Below are 17,671 nucleotides of genomic sequence, written 5' to 3' on the forward strand. Positions count from 1 at the left end.
AAAGAACACCGGTATCCACGATCTAGTATTCAAATCCGTGTAAAAATAACTGGCCTTACTAGGATTTGAACGCTGTAACTCTCGACTTCCAAATCAGCTGATTTGGGAAGACGCGTTAACCACTAGACCAACCCGGTGAGTTGGTGGGGAGTCCTATTTGAGTTTAAAGACACTCCCCTGGGTGGCGTAATACCAACAAGTCGGTCCGGCCCAGGGGAGCTGAGAGAAAAAAAAAAAGAAAAAAAGGTGTTCATCAACCCTGTTGTTAAACGAATTGTAAGTTATTGACAGTTACCCAGTGTTTTGATTGTAATAGGATCACAATGATCGATTAAGTATAACTATAACATATAAACACTGTTTAATATATTATTTTACTAAATGTTCAATGAAATATCCTTATACAGAATGTATCACGAATAAACAACATAAATTTCGGAAGTTATTATTTCAAATGAAATTATTTGTAAATATGTATCCGAAAACGGTTCGTATTTTTGTCTAAGTGGATCTGTGTTTTTTTTGTGTTTGCGCGCGCGCGCGCGTGTGTGTGTGTGTATTCGTACTTTTAAAAAAAAAAATATTTTTAAAGAATTTTGATAAAATTAGCGTAAATACTAAATCCTTCAACTTCTATGGCATCAGTAAAATTTCTATTTTTATGTGTATTAAATATTTATGTTACGATAAATGTGATTAATCTGGTGATAGTGCATAATTACCGGTTTATATGTACAATCACCTCCAATGTTGGAGGATTTAATAAATAATAAATATACCGGTCACTTTATATATTCTCCATATTAACATATTTTACGTATTAAAATAACTCAACTATAAGCAGTAATTACTGAATTTATTTAAATATTCAAAACATTAATGTTAATTAGTCGTAGTTAGCCAGCGAAGGTTATTTTTGGTTTGATTGTGTTGATTCCATGTACTGACGAATCGCACGTACATCGTGCGATTCGTCAGTAACATAACCTAACCAAACATAACCTACGCTCGCCTACGTTAATTATATACAACGTACGTTAATTACACAAATTATATATATTTATTAAATTCTCCAACATTGGAGGTGATAATTCATATTAACCGGTAATTATGCGTAATATCACCGGAGTAATAAAATTTACTGCAACGTTTATATTGTGGGGATTTAATTTTTATAATCCTTAGTACTTCGATAAAATTACGTAGTTTTATTTTTAAGAAATAAAATCACTTTAAGATTTAAATCACTTTATTTCGAATAATGTGATATCTTAGCATTTCGACTTACAGAGAAAATGATTGTGATTCTACAACGCAGAGGTTCCAACAGAATTTTGAGCCAAATAATTGTTTTTCTATCTTAAAAAAATAATATTATTTTAATAAATATTTTAAACATTTAATGCTTCTATATTTCATATTTACAAAGAAAAGTATGTTCTAACAAATATTGTTAAGACTATAGAAGGGAATATTTAAAACAACTCAAAAACATTTATATTAACATATGCCGATCGTTTTATTAAGTTAGAGTAGACATAAAATTAAACCCACCGGGTTGGTCTAGTGATGAACGCGTCTTCCCAAATAAGCTGATTTGGAAGTCAAGAGTTTCAGCATTCAAGTCCTAGTAAAGTCAGTTATTTTTACACGGACTTGAATACTAGATCGTGGATACCGGTGTTCTTTGGTGGTTGGGTTTCAATTAACCACACATCTCAGGAATGGTCGAACTGAGACTGTACAAGACTACCCTTACCTTCTCAGTTACACTCATACATATCATCCTCGTTCATCCTCTAAAGTCTAAAGCATTATCTGAACGGTAGTTAACAGAGGCGAAAAAGAAAAAAGAAGACATAAAATTAAAACTCGGAGGGTTGGATAACTTTCTGGCTTGTCCTTGACAGATTTTTATTTCAAGTACACCATATGATTTTTAAATACTGCATATACATAAATATATATATATTATATGATATAATTAATTTAATTTAATTTGCATAATTTAATTTAATTTGACCAGTCAAATTTCAAATACGGTCAAAATGTTCAGTAAAAAAAATTGGTTCCCCTATGATCAAATGAGGTTTTTATCTTAAAAGATATACAGTGAGGAAAACTAATTTTAGTAAAAGATTCTGGATACCAGTTGATGACCCAATTGAATAAATGGCGTTTTTACAATAAAAATTACGCTGCAGTCAGAGTAAAAATAAATATTCTTAAAAAATACGCTTCGTATTTGATCTCCGTGCTCGATAGCTACTTCGTATAATGTTTTTAATAACAGCCGCAATAAAAAAAATTACATAAATATATAATTTTTTTAAAATCTGATAAATTCTAAGAAATTCAAAAATGTTAAGTAAGTGTCCCTCCGTTTTGGAAGGGCTCTCATGTCGTCAACATTAACACTAGATACAATCGGATTTTTAAATTGTAATTTAAAGTTAAAATAAAAAACTGAATTTCTAGTTAATTTCTAATTACGGATGCCATTTAGTTTCCTTGTATTTTGAGGCTTAATATCTAAGTTGGCCCAAGTTGGTGGAATGTTATCAATAAGATTAAAATTAAATTATAGTTTACTCAAAAAAATATGGGTACCGTGATCTCTCCTATGGGATTTACAATAGTTTCGAAAATCAAGCTAATGCTGAAATATATGTAGCCAAATATTTGTGCGGCTAATTTCAATTTTTTGGTCATCAGTTTTCGAGATATGAGCAAAAACTGTTTAGAAATAATGTTGAGTATTCCTCTATCATAAATCCATTTGACATAAAATTATAGAATTTTTAGATAATTATTAATGACCTCATCGTACTAAATCTCAATTTTCTACAACCACTCTACAAAGATTCAAATGGCAAATACTATTGCTCCTTATTTATTAATTTTGTTCAAAATTTAATGCCTTCAATGCCTCCCATATAAAAAAATTTTTTGGGGCATTTTTAAAGAATTTATAATGAATCATTCCAGAGATTTTAATCAAAATATTGGTCAACACATCTACATGCGTATTTATAGCTTCTAGAAATTTTTATAACTTGTTTTATGTTTTTTTTTCGATAAGGACTTTTGAAATATCGTAATTTCAGAGTTTCGCCGAGTTTCGCCGATACTTTCCCTTTACAGCTACAAAAATTAACAATCGATTACATATGCAGTAAGGGAATAGCTATTTTAAAGTGATTGTTATTTTTTTAAATTTTAATATTTATCTTACGTAAATAAAAGCAGTAATCGATTGAAGGAAATGGTCTGTCATTATTTTATTTTGATTTTCTTGCTGTTACCCAAAATTGGTTAAGATGAGTTTGAACTCTTGATCTGTGGATTTCTAGACCTTCTAAAAGTAATGTGTACTCACTATAACCAAGCGAAATAAAGAGAGAACTAAAGGAAGTCAAGAGTACTGTTTCCCGCATTAACCCCAAGTGTACTATTGCCTATATATATATATATATATATATACAATGAGACATCTCTAACTTGCCTCACCCCATAGTTTACCGCTTTATGGTGTCGAGTCTTTGACTCTTGGGAACACTGCATATAAAACACAAGTACGAAATACAACAAAAGTACAATAAGATAAAGAAACTTAAGATAACTTTGTTTTCTTTACGATAAACTTTTTCTAGAATATAAGAAAACAAGTACACTCCTGTAAAACTATTTACTTCTTTGATTTTTTTTCTTAAATTCATTCTTATTTTCCAAATCTAGGTAAATAATGTTCATACTTTACTCGTATAATTATTTTCAATATTTATTTTTTTTTTCCTTTTAAAATATTGTTGTACCAATTCGTCATTGGCAATCATTTAAAATTATTAACTACCCAAAATTTAATGGAAATGTTTTTTTTCTGAACCATATTGTTCCTAAACTGCCTGTTACATCTATTATAATTCAGCAGTTAAACATATCCAGATAAGAGATCAGAGTCTAGTGGTGAACGCGTCTTCCCAAATCAGCTGATTTGGAAGTCGAGAGTTCCAGCGTTCAAGTTCTAGTAAAGGCAGTTACTTTTGTACGGAATTGAATACTAGGTCGTGGATACCTGTGTTCCTTGGTGGTTGGGTTTCAATTAACCATATATCTCAGTAATGGTCGAACTGAGACTGTACAAGAATACACTTCATTTACACTTATTCATATCATCCTCATTCATCCTCTGAAGTAATACCTGAATGGTGATTCCCGGAGGCTAAACAGGAAAAAATAAAGATTAGAGATAACAACGAATTTACGTTTATTAATTTTGAGAGGTTAAACGTCGAAAAAACTATAAAACTTATAAGATCATTCATAATTTCTAATTATATTATGTAGAAACTTATTTTATTAATGACAAAATGATAGCTGTGTTATTTAGTAGAATGCTACATTTTGGTTGGATATGACAAGCTCGTGTCACTTTAAATATCGTTGTTGCTTATAGTAATACTCGTAATAAAATATAAAATAATAGGTAGTTTAAAATATATTGAGCCTTTTGTGCATGAGATAACGTACTCTAGAAAATGTCGAGTAAGACCAGCTTATAAGCAGCCATGACATCGCCAATGACCTAAACATCCACCACGAAATAGTGTTTTAAGAAAGGAAAACAGTTTTAAGAAACTAGATGCAAAAATGTTTGACGTTTCGGTGCCACATCATCTGACTCAGAGAAATTTATTTGTTAAAATTTCTATCTGCGAATCTCTACCGAAATGCAACGAAATCGAGTTTTTTTCTGAAGCGATTGATGACGAGTGATAAAAAGTGATAAACCTACGACGACAACAGTGAAAAAGATCGTGTTCGTAGCGAGAAGTTCCACTGCCTGTGGCAAAGCTCACACTGATGCCCAGGAAGGTTTTGCTGTGCATTGGGATGGGAAGGGCATAGTCCATCACAATTCTGCCGTAAGGCAGAATTTGTGACGGCAGTTCTATAACTACGGGATTATGGTGTTGCCAGAAAAATGGTAGAAAGTCATCGAAAAAAATTATAAATATGTGGTCTCACAATGTTATTTTCCAAAAATAATAAATGTCTTCTCAAGTTTGGCCTCCAAAGACTCGATGCTTTTTAGACAACCTGATATTAAAATCCTGACTCGCTAAATTTACGTACGGTGGTTACCCTTGAATTTCCTTGCTATTGACTACAAATATTTGATAAAATATTATGTGCAGTAAAGTTTACGGACACGTATCTCGAAAATCAACATTCAGATGTTTGTTGCGTATACATGTAATTTAGATAAATATTTTATTATTTTAATATATATAATACGTTACATACATCATTTCGAATGGGTAAGTACATAGTTCATGGAAAAAAATGGAATTGCTCCAATATTGATCAGAGAAGCATCACAAAATGCACAATTATTTCCATATATATATATATATATATATATATATATATATATATATATATATATATATATATATATATTATGTTTGATTCGTGATTAGGATTTGGACTCGTAATATGCTGGATTCCATTGTATTTAATTTGTTGGAAGTAATTAGAAGCAGACTTTTTATTACAACTTTTAAAAATGTATAAATACAAAATAAAGATAGCAGGAAAGGGTTGTCAGAATCAACGTTGTCAAATTCTTTGGATAACCAACCTAATATAACAAATCTGCAGGTATTGCAAAGAATATATTATAATATTTAATCTGATAATAGGAAACGTCTCTCACATTGCACATTATGTCGACTTCTTGCACAAATATTACTAGATATTTTTCACTACGTTTTCTATTCGATGATACTTTTCAATATTATCAGAAATCTGAAATAGAATGATTGAACGACTTAGATGTATCACCACTAAGCAGTCAGACAGCTAAGATTCAAGTGCATCACCCTCGTTCTTCGTTGGAGTATTATTGAACTAAATATGAATGTGCAACCAATTGAATATAATTTCTTTCTAGGAACGATGTCATATTTTATATTATTGATAGCATTCACATGTAATAAATTTTTAAAACATCCAAGCAGTAAAGTAATGTTACAAGGAATAATTTATTCCTATTTTAATCCAATTGGACTTCATTAATTTACAATGAAAATAATAATTTATTATAGAAGCTCAGAAGTTTTATTCAGGAAAATCCTACATGTGATTATAGGTTCTAATAAAATTAAAATTGTTGAAGTTTTAAATTACATGTTTTTTTCTTTCCAATTAAATTTAATATTAGAGTTTTTATTTTCTAAAATATATTTTGTTCGTTTTTAACAGTTTTATTTTTTTTAATCTGAATTCTCAGAGAAATTTAGAAAAAAAATTAATAAAGAAATTTTTTTGTTATAAAGTTTTCAGGTATTTTATTGTAAAATATCTGTTGAATAATTTCTTATAAATGCCTTCTTTCTAAAAACCAACATTTAGGAATATAAATTTAAATTATCATTTAACACGTACTGATCTGTTTGTTATATAATTTTTTCCCCTTCAAAGTTCGCACTTTCATCGTATATGCTTCACGTGGATGACGCGATAAACGATAAACTTTTGAACTGAGTGTACTGTACTATATTTTGAAGTTGTAGAATATAATTGTAAAGCGCATGCATAATAACAACGTTCAAACTATCATCATATGTATACATTTTTATTTAAAAATTTAAATCATACTTTTTAAAGAATTTTTCTATACAGTCGCGGAAATTTATACAATGTTTCTCGACAGAAATGATTCAGTAATTTGTTGCTTTACAATTTTTTTTCTTTTACGGATATATTGTGTGTACTCGGAAAACAAATGAGATACAAGCGACAACAGTTAGAATGGATTTCTCTGATTTTAATGATGTTCATAATGAAACCATTTTTACCCGACATAAGAGGAGTGGTAATGCATTTAATTATGATGTTGTTTGTTCCCTTCTGTAGTTTTACTGATCCAACTAATTATAAATAACCTATGAGTAGTAACAGGTTTTCGGTCTGGAAGTAACGTAGGCTATCTTAAATCGTCTTATCTAAAATAAGGGCCGTTACACTGAGGGATAAAATTTAAAAATTGTATTTTCAAATTTTAATGACGGTACTCCATGAACGATAAAAAAACAGCCGCTAGTGATATTTCGAAAAATTCATCATTATCGAGCAATAAGCGAAAAAACTGTTCAGCAAAAAGTAACGCATCATGTCTGGTACATATATTCGTTTCACGCATATACATTATCGTTCATTAAAATTTAAATTTCTATTTAAATAACGTAACGTTAAAAAAAAAGAGAAAAAAAGCAACTTACTGCAGTTTCGTGTTTAGATGACTAATATATTCAATTATAAAGTTATGGAAACAACATAATAGCGCTAAATAAAATAATTATTAAACAAACAAACCGACTAATAATTTTATACATTTTGAGCTACACATTCACCTAGAATAATTATGAAAAACGAATAAAAAATAGTTAAAGAAATTTTTCTTTCTTTTCTTACACGCATTTTTTCGGAATACAGTTTTTTCAGGGTACAGTAGTCAGCGATGTGAAATTTAATATTACTTCTACATGTCGTTAATAGTCGGATGCCTGTGTAGGTCATATGAGATGATAACTTTAATGACCTCTACTTTGTTAACACTAAAAAGCACCAAACTACAACTGTAGGTTTGAATTTCGTTGTTACGTATAACAAAATTTTGAATGGTGTGAGTTTGGCAATGCATTTCAGTCGTTACTTAGTCGATTTTAGAGGAATTTACAGTCACTAGCGTTTATATTGTAATTGGACAAGGCGAGGGGTTCGTGCTTTCGCGAACTCGATTAGCTAGTTGAGCGGGTGATGCTACAGTATATGAAAAGTGAAGATGTCCGAAGGAAGCCAAAAACGAAGACGTTGGCTGATTTATTAGTTTTTACTGATGTAAATGTCTGCTGAGGCATTTGTATCGGTGGCATCCCGACTGAGGCTTAGCTGGTGACTGTGAGATGTAATCAGTTAGAGGGTCTGAAGACGACCTCCGGTAAAGCCCTTCAGGGCTAGGAACAGAGAGGATGGTGTGGTGATTGGAATCGCCACAAGGTGGGTGTCTTCGCCTACGGGGTTGGGATGTATCCTAAAAAAATCCTGTAAAAAAATAAAGAAAAACTTGTTTAACTATTCTTTGTTCGTTTTTCATAATTATTCTAGGTAGATGTGTACGATTAGTAATCGGGTTTCTTTATTTTTTAATAATTATTTTGTTTTATAGTATTATATTACTTTGTAACAGTTGTTACCTGATAACATGCTGATACGTAAATACATTTGTTTGAGTGAAAAAGAGAACAGTAAATCATTCCTTACTTTTCTTAGTAGACCTGTTTATGAATGCTTATTACCTATAGAATAGTTATACCATTCTCAGGAATGAGTTGCATCTCACCTACATTGGTGATCGCCTGCACTGTATTAGTTATAGCCTCGTATATGAATCCATTATTTTATTCTGATTTATTTTTATGGTTTAGTATAATCCTATCTTTAGAGGAATAGTAGTTATATATGTATAACCTTTGTCTCTATAACTTCAGTTGTATAACCTTTCTCTCTGAAACTTTAGTTATGCTAATAGTTTCAGAATACCTATTTGAGATTATATTTTTTTAAACAGATCTTTATTTTTCAATATTTTTGACTGGTTATTCCAGAATAATTAAGAATATTATTATTCACAAGGGTCAACATTTACCGTTTATTATTCTCAAGGGTTCTCATGGGCGTTTGCCGTTTATTCTTTGTAGTTATGTCGTTTTTCTAAATAATTTAAATTAAAACAGTTATTTAACCTTAAATGTGCAAATAAACACATTTTTTAAATATTTTAACCTGATAAAGAGTAAATAAAACTTATGCTAGTGTTGAAATAAATCGAGATACGAGTAAACCAGATAATGTCGGTATTGTTTTACATTAGAATAGAAACATGTAGTTACACCAAACGAGGACAAAATAATTAACCGGAAACCTCTGATAATATTATCACGTTACATATGCTTGTACCGCATAAGTATTGACCTTTATGGTGAATTTGGCTTGTTATTTGAAGCAAACATACGAGTATCGAACTTCATCATTATCTATTCGAATCAAACAGGTATGCGTAATTAAATCTTGTGCATGTTATGTTGGCTATACAAATGTTGTTATTTTATACCAAAATACCCCAATTGGAAATTAAATTTGTAATTTAAAATTAATTTTATATTAAAAATTCTATTTATTTAACTGTCATAAATTATTATTTAATACATTAATAATATTAGTACGTTGTTTAAAATTTCAGCATCATAATTTTAGAATTGGTAATTAAATGGTTAATAATAGTTTAAGTCGGTGGTTCACAAACCTTTTCTAGTCGCGGCGCTCTTTTACAATTAAAATTTTTCCATGGCGCCCTATCCTAAGTAAAAGTATGCCTACTCGTAAGTAGGAGATAAAAATTAATAAACCTCGTGTATCTTCATTATTTTTTTAAATTTATTAATATTAAATTAATAACTAATGTTATGGATGAGCCTGCAAATCGCTGCACATTTTCTCAAATCGTGGAATTAAACTGGACACGTCCATCCTCATTTCCTTTTCCATGTTTATTTTTTATCTATACTTGCTTTTTATTACAGCGACTGCCGAAAACTCAGCTTCGCATAAATAGGATTCGAAAATGGAATTAAAATCCGCTGAGCCATAACACTTAGAAAGGGATATTCATCTTTTATTGAAATTCAAAATATTGTCAATTCCATGCTGCTAAATTTTCCTTTCAAACTGTTGTTGCAAGATAAATCTATAAGATTCTCCTCTCCCGCAAAAGTAAATTCAGACGGAGTAATAGTGTTAAATGGATTTTGAATCCATGCAAACCTTCAAAATTTTCATTTTGAAAGTATTTCTCAAACTAGATAATTAATTAGCTGTGATAAGTGTCTATCAAACATGGTTTTTATATCTTGAGAAAGATCAAGTTCATTTGACGTCAAAAATTGCTGCAATATTAAAGCACAATCTTTGCCTGCATCTTCATTCAATTTTCTTCTCCGTAGTGTGATTTTTTTTTATAAAGGTGCATGTTTTTCCCTGCAGAGAAAGAATAAGGAAATTGAGCTTTTCAAAGATGTCGTATAAATATACAAGTTTATTTAAAAATTGGCATCAGCAAAATCGTCTGCATCTTTGTATCCTTCCTCTTTGAGGAAAACAAAAATTTCTTGTCGCAGTTCAAAGGTACGTGATAAAACATTTCCACGAGAAAACCATCGTGCACTGCTATAGTACAACAAAGACGAGTGTTTGGCTTCAATATCCTCACACAGTTTTTTTAAAAACCTTTCTTTCAATGGACGAGATTTTATAAAATTTACCACATTCACCACACATTCTAACACCGGATTCAGTGCAGGACTCAGATGCTTTGACGCAAGCGCTTCTCTATGAATAATGCAATAGGTCTACAGTGCGTTTGGTGATTTGCTTCAATAAGTGCCTGTAATTCTCCACAGCAGCCAGAAATGGAGCGAGCTCCATCAGTACAGAAGCGAACGCACGTAGGCTAATTCAAATTATTTTCAGATATGAATATATCAAGAATCTCCAACAGGTCCTAAGCCTTCGCTCCTGCAGTGATATCTTTACAAAACAGAAGGTCTTCTCTAATATTACCAATCTATAAACCCTACATAGCATATCAAATGAGGATACTTATTATTATTCGTAGCTTCATCTAGCTGCAATCTAAATTCCATTCCGTTAATTTTTTCAATTAATTGATCGTTGATATCCCCCGCCATATATATGTTGTATTCTCCGAATAATTGTGTTATTAGACAAAGGCACTTTTAAAAGCAGCTTTTCAGTAGACTCACCAACTATGATGTTCACCATATCTGTAGTAGTTGGTAGAATAAGTTCTTACGCGATGGTTTGAGGTTTCTTGAATTCCGCGATTCTGTAAGCCATGTCAATTAATTATGAAGCTTTTACAATTTTTCGCGACGCTCCTGTGAAGAGGGCGCGGCTCCCAGGGGCGTCGCGGTGCACAGTTTGGGAATCACTGGTTCAACTGTAATTTATGCATTCCAGACTAAAACAAATTTTCCGTCGCTGTAAACTGTATCGTTTTCTTTATTTATAATTTAAGATTCTGTTAGATTTAAAAACGTAAACAGAAACAAAATAATCAAGCAAACAGTAAAGAGTGGTGGATGGTTTAAGATATATAATAACTTAAGATTTATTAATTCATGATAATATCTAATTTAAAAAAAAAAAGCTCGTGTGTATTTATGTACGCACGTAAGACGTTATATTTCTTTGGCATGAATAAGAAAATAATTTTTTTACGCACTCAACAAATTTGAACTGAGTCAAACGATCGATAGACATTAAATACCATGAACAAAAGTTTGAATAAATAACACTTAAATTAAATTAAATAATGTTTATTTTATACAGTTTAAAAAGTATTAGTATTCATTGTCATATAAAACAAGTTTCATGGAATATATTTCGATTAGTTTAGTTCCATTAATTCTTCGGATGACGATTGAATGGGCACAAGAGTTATCAGCGGCTTATGATATGAAAAATACGATGCAAATAGTTTTAATTTGTTGTAATAATTTTGTTTTTGGTAAGTACAAAATTATTTATGCAAAATCAAGAATTTATCTGTTGTGTGCTATTTTCTGTGTCATTTAAAAGTATAATTTTACTCATAAAAAATAATACTTACATAAATATAACCTCAAATCTTGATACACAATTTTCACAAAAAAAATAAATAAATAAATATACACTGCACAGTAAAATTTACAGTTTAAAATATCCGTCTTCAGAAATCCGTGTATACTCGTATTTTATAAAACTATGAAACCAAATAACCAAAATAATAATTTCGAAAGGAAAATTTTAAAATAATTAATTCTAAATATGAGCTGAAGAAAACATTTTAGCTAACTTCAAAAACAATTTTCAGGCAAATAATCAAAAAACAAATTAGTCAACTCAGCAACAGTTTTTAGTTTCCCAACAGTTTTTTTTTTCGTGAGAAAAAAAATTTGGGAAACCCAGAATAAGCGTTATCTTCATAGTAGAATACTTAAATTATAATAGTCCATTATATATTTCGCTTCAGGTTAAATGGAAAGCAAAGATTTATTCGTTTTATACACAAAAAATAATATCTAGGTAAATTTGTTCGTAAAAATATCATGTTTACATCTTCCTGTTATGACACATCGTTTCAACGCTTCAGGCAAGAGATTTAGATATTATTTTCTGTGGGCTACATTTTGATTTCCTATCCATCTAGTTTGTAAACTACGTACTCTTAGAGTTTTGAATGAAAGCATTTATTACTACTAAAAAAAAAAAATCTTAAACTTTTTTTTTAATTTTTTATCATAATTCACTAGTACACGCTTGTTTGTATGTGGTAAAAGAAAATATTTAACAAAAAAATATGTGAATTTCCATAATTACCTGCTTATTTTTAGTGTATGATGTATAATTTATTGTAGTATACATGTTAATTCAAATTACCAAATTTGAGAGCTGAATTTCTCAGAAACAATTTCTGCGACGTAAACATTTTGCAATATTTTTATTTTTAAGATTAATCCAGTTCTTTTTTTTGTTAATTAATTTTGCCATGAGTTACATTGCCAGAAGTTTGTATAATATTATTTTTTTTAAATAACTGCTTTTCTGGGGCCACATTCCCCTTAATCCTGACCTCAAGTTCTTCACCGTTGCCTTTCCTTACCATAGTATACCATCGGCCAGATCAATTCCAACCGTATTCTTGACTTGTCTTAAGAGATCAGCGTAAGTGGCCCCCCGTATTTCTTTTACACTACCGTTTTGGTAGGGGCTGAACCGGTCTAGATGGTATCTTTCCCTCTTGAGAAAGATATAGGACCACATCTATCCCCTCACGTCTCGCCCAATATTCAAGTACTTTCCGAGTCGTAATACCTAACTTGCCTTTGTTGGTGACAACATCAATTGGAACCTCCGTGGCCGATAGATCCTTGATAACGGAGCCCGGGGGAAGTGTTTTCTCATTTAACTTGCACCTCGCACCCAGTGCAACGAGACAAACATGTGCTGGAAATGGACTCGATTTATCGCATTGTAGATCTAGGATGTAGATTTTATGGCGATCTTCCGTCTCAGTTGGATAGCCCTCTTCCTCGTTGGTCTTGATAAATACCTGGTGTGGATATCCCTTCTCGATAACATCCAATAACTCGTTCTTAGACTCTGATTTTAACAACTCGTTCAGGATCGCTGGATCCATGCGAACTGTTTGACTTTGTTTGTGGACAGTATCCTTACCTCTGGTCAAGTCAGCTATCTACGCCGCAACATCCTTCACTTGATTTTTGAGTCGACGCACAGAGTTTTTATGGTTTTTTTCGTCGTATTTACAGGTTTGCAAGCGCCTGTATTTCAGCCATTAAAATATTCAGCTCCGTAGCATCAGAGTCTGTACTGATCTCTCTGGGTCTCTTCGTGGTCATAACTGCGGCTCTGGATTTATTTCACTTCCTTCACCTCCGAGACATCAACAAGATTGGTGGAGGGTGTCAGTCTGGGCGATCTGGAGGTTTTACCACTTTTCTTAAACATATTCTCGGTTTCCATATCATCAGACATTTCGGGTCTTACCGTCGGACCGCGATTCTTCCTACGACGAATTGGTCACTGCAGATATGTCGGGGCCCGAAAAACTCGTTCAACAATACCCCACACGCTAATTTTTGGGAGAGTCAAAAAAACGGATGGGAACAGAAGGGTTCAAACGATATAGGTAAAAAGGAATTTCCCCTTATAACTGGCCTAGCACTTACTAAGGCAAAAGTTGTTTGGTTTTAGCCGGCAGGAATAGTTTCTGCCTAGCCTAACCTCAATCACAGTTTATAAACAGCTGACGACAAGTTAGCCGCCAACAAAATCCTACCTAATACGGCGGACCGTATTAACCTATTTTACTTCCGGTCAACATGCTCGGGAACACACCAAACAAAATACACTTAATAAATAAAAGAAAATTGTACGAACTTCTACAAACTTCAAAAATAGTTCGGCTACGAGAAGCGCACACCAAAAACACAATAATCCGCACAGAACACCTCGAAACTCTTTCACCTTCCGGGAGTACTCATGTAAGACATTTTTATCTAACTTCGCAGCTACTCACATTTTTGAAAATCATATTAATAAAACGTAATATTATTTTTTTTTTTTTTTAAACTGGGAAAATATTTCATTTATCGTTTAATATTTTATTAGTATTCCTTTTATCAATAAACTGCAAATGTTCATTAAAAAACATGCTTGGAAACGCTTAGTTTCTCTTCGGCTTTCTTTTTATAACAGAATTTCATATCTAAACAAAGAAATAACCTTTTGCGCAGTTCTGTGCAAGAAGACAGACTATTCGTTATTTTATTTTGTATAATTTTTGCACAAGGAATACACAAAACGGAATTAAATGAGAAAACTAAAAGAGGTATAATTTTTTTTTTTATTATTTAATATTAAAATATATTTTCTTTTTGTAAGAAAATTAAATTATTTTAACTGTAGTTTTATGAAATAATTTAAAATAACAGGTCGACCCTACACACAAGCATCAATTTTCAACTTACTCATCACTATGATTCATTACATAAGCGCGTATAAAAGTGCACTAATACAAATCAATATAACTTCAAATATAGGTTATGTTGGCTTTGTATTGGTGTACTTTTACAGGTAACATAACCTCAAATTGAGGTTTTGTTACTTGTTGTCTACCTTAAATTGAGCGAAACTGAAGAACTGCTAAACCAATCTTCATAAAATTTTCACGAGTACAACTTCAGATTGACTACTTACAGGACATCTAAATTTCAATGAAATCGATCGAGTAGTTTTGGAGATTTTTGAGTCATAAAATGTTATATATGAATGGTATTTTCGTAATCCTATACCTTAAAACGTAAAGAAAATTCAATTTTACGACCCAATTCTACTGTACGACCGAACGTAATACCATACTTTTCTACGAAAAGTCGGTAAAAATTTTTTTATATTTTTAAAATCTGATACAATAAGTTTCATTTAATGAATTAAAAAAATTATTACGCCTTTTGTTCTTACCATCGAAGGATATTTATTGAGCTCCGATTATTTACAATAAAAATAATATTTTTTATAGAGGTTAAGTTGAATCATTAATATTCTCTTTTCTATGTCAGTTTAATTATTTTTCTACTAAAAAACAAGGTTCCAATAATATATAAAATTTTAATTATAATATTATCGTTTATCTTAATCTTCTAGACAGTTTTGTAGAATTTCTACCATAACCGACCAAAATCTACTTAATCATATTTTTATTAATTTTAAAACTTAATATTTATTTTACAAGAAAATTACTTTCCCGACAAATATTGCTAGAATAACTATATTAATGAAGAAATTATGGTGATCGTGTCACAAATGGATTCGGTTTTTTTTTAAATCTTTACGTTTTAGGGTCTATCTAATCGGAGTTCATCAAGACAAAAAAAAACAATTACGTATTTATAATGTGGGTATGTCATGTACCTATATACGTTTGTATGTCACATTGTGTTTGACCTTATATCACAGAAATGACGAAATCGATTTTCTTTATTTTTATCACAAATATTTCTATGCAGCATGGGACATTAATCGTATAATTTTTTTTTCAAAATTCTTTAAGGAGGTGGGAGATATTGTAAAAAAACCATAAAATAATATTTCATACCATGAAATAAATAATATTTACTTGAACTTGTATTTTTACAAGTTTTATTGATTTTTCCATTTATAAAATAATATTAAATATAATATTTGATTTTTCCTTGAAGCTGTAGAAGTCAAATTGAATTTGTTGTAGTTCATCCACCCAAATCTTTTTTTGTTGAAATTCATACAATTTGACATATTTTTTCTATTATATTATTTATTTTTCTTGTATATTATTTTCATCATCAGTAAATGTTAAAAATATAATAAAATGTTAAAATAATGATAAACCTTTTTTTCCATTCGAAGTATAAGAATAGAAGGGGAGCAGATGGAAAAAGGCAAACCTTTTTTTTGAAAAGAAAACAGAGTAATTGACAGATTGTGATAAATATATACACATACTACATGAAAGAAAGAAAAAATGAATGACGATGATTTTCAGTTTAAATGAAAGAATTCATCAGTAGTATTCAAAAATTTAATATTAAATAAAATTGAATGTATAAGAAGTTTATTATTAAATTATGATTTTTTCTCTTTGATTTAAATAACAACAGACAACCAAAAACCTTTATCAGAAAGGCTTTCATTATTTGATATTTTGCGAATTACTTTTTAATACTAGAAAATTAAGCTTTTTTTTACCATTTTCCTAATCTAACTTCTTTACTAAATAATTAATAAATAATGATAAGTAATATTTCAAACATTTGTTTTATAAATTACAAATTAAAATTTGAATATATTTTTAACTAGCATCCCCCGTCGCGGATTCGTCCGCGCTATATGGTTATAGAACTTCAAAAATTGGAATTAGCTTTTTTAGTAATTATGTGTGGGCTCTTGTACTTAGTTATCGCTATTTACAACTTACAACATACGAGGTCTGTAAATAAAGTAGAGACTAGTTTTTTTTTTGGCAGCAAAATGGCAACACTGTAAAGTTACTAGTAAACATATGGTTATATGAACAGCTGATTTATATTAGATATTAGTATTTTTAATCTATTGTTCCCACGTGAGACGTGACGTAAAGAAACTTTTCAGGAAACGTGTTTTTGATGTTGGTTACAAAAATGAGGGGTGCTAATTATGAGCAACGTTGTTCAAACAAGTTTTGTGTTATACTCGGTGAGATTGCTATTGACACTTTTTCAAAATTGAAAACGGCAGATAACGCTCTGTCATGAGCCCAAGTTTGTAAGTGGTTTACAGCATTTTTAGATGGCCGGGAATCAGTTGCGGACGATCAACGCTCTGGAAGACCGTTAACGTCAAAAAGTGACGATAACGTTGAGCGAATCAGAGACTTGATACGGTACGATCGGCGATTTACTGTCACAATGATTGCAGAGCAATTGAATTTGAACCATAACACAGTCAAAGACAACTGGCCATCAAAGACAGTTGGATGCTGCATCATGATAATGCACACACTGCACTCTTAATCAATGAGTTTTTGTTAAAAAAAAACATTCCTGTAGTTCCTCAACCATCTTATTTACCCTGACTTGAGTCCCTGCGACTTTTTCTTGTTCCCGACAAGAGGTGTAAAAAACACCTCAAAGGACACATTTTTGAACAGTTGAAAACATTAAAAAACATGTAACCGAACATCTGAAGGTTATTGCGGTTTCTGAGTTTCAATACTGCTATGAAAGTGGGAAAACCGTTTGAAGCGTTGCGTGGCTTCCTAAGGGAACTGTTTCCAAAGTGATAGAGTCCATTTATATTTGGATTGTAAATAAAATGTTTTTCTGAGCCAGTCTCATTATTTTATTTACCTCGTATTTCTCAAATGCTAAACTCGATTTTCAGCCGATTGTATGTGTTGCTCTTTAACTGTGAGAACTTTCTGGAGTAGATTCACGTTATCTACGTT

The sequence above is a fragment of the Lycorma delicatula genome, chromosome 7, assembly GCF_047948215.1.
Source record: "Lycorma delicatula isolate Av1 chromosome 7, ASM4794821v1, whole genome shotgun sequence".
Lineage (NCBI taxonomy): Eukaryota > Metazoa > Arthropoda > Insecta > Hemiptera > Fulgoridae > Lycorma > Lycorma delicatula.